The sequence below is a fragment of the Elephantulus edwardii genome, unplaced genomic scaffold (genome assembly GCF_000299155.1).
Source record: "Elephantulus edwardii isolate Elephantulus edwardi_28Jun2011 unplaced genomic scaffold, EleEdw1.0 scaffold00276, whole genome shotgun sequence".
NCBI classification, from domain to species: domain Eukaryota; kingdom Metazoa; phylum Chordata; class Mammalia; order Macroscelidea; family Macroscelididae; genus Elephantulus; species Elephantulus edwardii.
Window position 1 is genome coordinate 1,089,425 of NW_006400026.1, and position 4,099 is coordinate 1,093,523.

Consider the following 4,099-nt stretch of genomic DNA (forward strand, 5'->3'; position numbering starts at 1 on the left):
CTCCCCCAGGTCCCCTCCACCATGCAGCCCTCGCTCTAGTCTCCTGTGATGACAGAAATACCCAGTTACATCTCTCTTTTAGACGGTTCTTTCCCTCCTTTGAACTTAAAAGACAGCTGGGCATTTGTCAAGAGAGAAAATTGGAAAGGATATTGCATTCATTCATCAATTTATCAACAAGCAGAGTCTTTCGATTATGTTCGAATCTGTATAAGCTTTTCGGAATAAAACCAAATGCCAAATAATACAAAACCTCCAGGAACTGCAGTCTACAAGTTTAGAGACAGATGAGTAGGGTCCAATAATGAAACAGAACTGGAGTGAACTAGCAAATGGGATTATAATAGAAAAATTGTTACAGCAATTTTGTTATTTTCTTAAAATAAATGAAAATGTATGTTCTCATAAAACATTGTATAAAAATGTTAATAGTAGCTTTATTTATAATTGCCAAAAATGGAAACAATCCAAATGTCTATCAGTAAAGAAATAGATATAATAAAAACTAACAGGAGGCGGGGTGTAGGGGGGTGGTCTAGCCAAAGAATAGAATATTATTCAACAATAAAAAGGAATTAACTACTGACATACATGATGTGAATTTCTCTCAAAGATATGTTTGCTGAGTGAAATTAATACATCACAAAAGAGTTTTTATACTGTATGACTCCAACTTTTAATAAATTCTTGAATAGACAAAGCTCAGACAAGTGGTTGATTGAGGAAGTGAGAATGAGGAATGTCTGAGAGGGGTGGGGAGAGGGGTAGAACAAGGAAATATTCTGTAGTGTTGAATATATTTTATCTTGATGTGCATTTAACAAAAGAGGCTGATGTTAAAAATCAGATAATTCCATCGTATGTAAGTTATACCTCAACTTTGAAAAATTAATAAATGCTGTTCATAAAGGATTCTATTTCAGACAAACCTCTTTAAATGTTGTTGTTGTTGTTGTTTGATGCCGTCGAGTCGTAGACGACTCATAGTGACCCTATGAATGAACGGCCTGAGCACTGTTCATACGTAGAGTTTCCGGAGGCAAGCCATTTGGGAAGTGGATGCCGCTCCTGCTTCCAGGCTTGATTTAGTCGGGAAGCTCCAGCCAATACTGCCACCATGGGTACCCGTTACCACGATTGGCACATCACTGTCACAGTCTGAGACAAATTCCATTTAAGAAATCTGCTGTCAGGGACCTCTCCAAAGTGCTAAAGAGCAACGATGTCAGTCTAGAAATTCATTCCGGCCATGTTGTTGTTGTTAGGTACCATCAAGTAGACTATGACTCACAGCAACCCTATGAACAAAAAAGTTCTGATCCCTGTTCTATCCTGCGCCATCATCACACCATGGTTTTCTCAATTCCTTGCTAGGCATCAAAGATGACAGAAGATTGGTGCTAGAGAAGAGTACTGAACATACCATGGACCAAAAAGAGAACAAACCAATCTCTCATGGAGAGGGTGAAACCAAGTTATTCCTTGGAGAGAAGGATTTTGAAGGTTCTTTGGGCGTGTGTCCAGGAGAGATCAGGCCTTGGAGAAGGACATCATGCTTGTAAGAGTGGCGGACAGGAAAGCACAGGACAGAAAGACCCCAGATGAGATGAATTGACACGATAATTTTGGTGATGAGGGTAGGTGTATTGGAGATAGTGAGACTAGAATAGGACAGGGTTCCAAACTATTGTATGTAGGGTCACAATAAGTTGCAGGTGACACAATGGCACATAAATACAAAAATAGGTTTTGGAGGGGAGGTTGCTGGAGTTTTTTTATTTTGAAGAGTAGGGTGTGCCTGATTCAGGTCATAGTGGCCTGTTTTGGTTTTGTTTGTTTTTTTTTTTTTTAATTTAAGTAAAATTTTTATTTTACACTAATTTACTTATAATGTTTGTATACATTGATTTTTCAAACCAAATCTTTCCCATTTCTTTTACTTACACAACAACCACAGTTTTACTGTGTAAAGTTTTCTCCCAAATAAAGTTTTTAAAAATGTGTACTTCTAAACATAATTCTAACTTTAGGACACTGGCTACAAAATTCACCCAGGGAGAAACAAATGGATGACACAGAAAACATACACTCCTCTAATCTAATGGGACAGAAACATGCTAAGTCTTTCTGGAAATTTGGTCATAATATTCAAGAATCCTGGAGTTCTTGGTTTTTGTCCCATCAGTTCTAACTGAAAATGCATCTTAAATACAGATTGTTGTTCTTGTTGTTATGTGATATCAAATCAGAAATGACTCATATCTGAGACTCCAGTGTGTTTTCAGATGCTGAAAATCACAGGAGGGAGGAGATAGTAAGCCTCCCTATCCTGCTCCATTACTAAGAATATCTGATATGCTTGAGATCTTTATCATATTTTGTCAATCCATTTTAGTAGAGGTCTTGCTCTCTTTCTTCAACTCTCCAATTTTCCAAAGAATATCCTTTTCCAAGAGATGGCCTTTCCTGACAACATGCTCAAAGTGTGTGAGTTGAAGTACTACATTTTTATCTCTATAGCCTCTTTGTCTGTAGGAAGCACCCTGGTCATACTTCTTCCAATAAAGACTCACGTTTTATTTTGGTAGTTCATGGACTATTCAGTAGTAATTTCCAACACCACAATTCAAAGTTATCAATTCTTCTGTGAATCTTTTTAATGGTACACTTTTAGAAGCTTAAGAAGCAGTTGGAATACCATGGCTTGACAGGTTCATCTTAATTTTTAAACTGACACCCTTGTTGTTCAGTATTTTGGAAAGGTTCTTGACAGCAGATTTTCAAAACACAACATATCTTTTGATATGCTTAACTACTCTTACCATGGGTGTTGATGGTGGATGCAAATAAAACAAAATTTTTGGCAAATTTAATCTTGACTCTGTTTATCATGATGTTGGTCCAATGGTAAGGATTTTTGTTTTCTTGGTGTTGATACGTAATCAATATTGAAGGTCTTTTATCTTCTGCGGCAAGTGTTTCAAATTCTCACTGCTTTCAGCAAGCAAGGCTATATCAATAGCGTAACACATGCCGGTGATTAATCTTCCTCCAATAATGAAGCCACATATTTCTTCATATAGTCTAGATCCTTTTTTTAAATATAAACTTTTTACTGTCATTTTAACAAATGTTTACAGAAAAGTTGCATTTTTTTCGTTCATTCTTTATTGCACATTTTCCTCATTCTCCCTCCCTTTCCTCTCCATCAGTTCATTTTTTTAAATATTCATTCATTTTTGCACAATTTTCTCTTTCCTTCTCACTTCTCCTCCACATACCCCAATGCAACTCTTATTCTGTACTGTTTTCACACATATAATAATGATATATTCCTTTTAAACAAATCTTTCCTTCACCTGTTTGAATGCAATGTTCATTATCTATTTGCACTTTTCCTAGTTTCCCCCCAACCCTTCATGTCAGTCCTGCTCTATAACAGTGATGTTATACAGTATTTGTCATCTTGTGACTGAGATATTTAACTCTGCATAATACCCTCCAGGGTAGCCCATTTTCAGTACTGCTTAGTATTCAACTATCAGTTTTTCTATCCATTCCTTTGTTGCTGGGCACTTCGATTGTTTCCATCTCTTTGCTATTATGACTAATGCAGCAATAAACATGGGTATGCATACATGTGTTTGGATGGCAATCCTGGTTTCTTTTGGGTGTATTCCCAGTAGTGAAATTGCTAGGTCAAATGGTATTTTTATTTCCAACTTCTTGAGAAAGTGTCAGACTGCCTTCCATAGTGGTTTTGCCACTTTACCCTCTCATCAGCAGTGACTAGAAGATATCATACTTTCTGATCTCAGCTCCTACTACACAGCTGTGTAGTCAAGACAGCATGGTAGTAGTATAGTGACAGACACATAGATCAATGGAATAAAATTGAGAACCCAGAAACCAGCTCATCTACTTATGGCCAACTGATTTTTTTTTTAATTTAGGTTGTTTATTTTGCATTTCAATGAACATCTACAGAGATTTTGGGATTCTATTCATTCATTGTTGCACCCTTCTCCCCGCACAAACCACTCCCCCCTCCCCCCCATTTGCTCCTCTCCTTGAAAAGCAAAAGTAAAACTCCCTCATT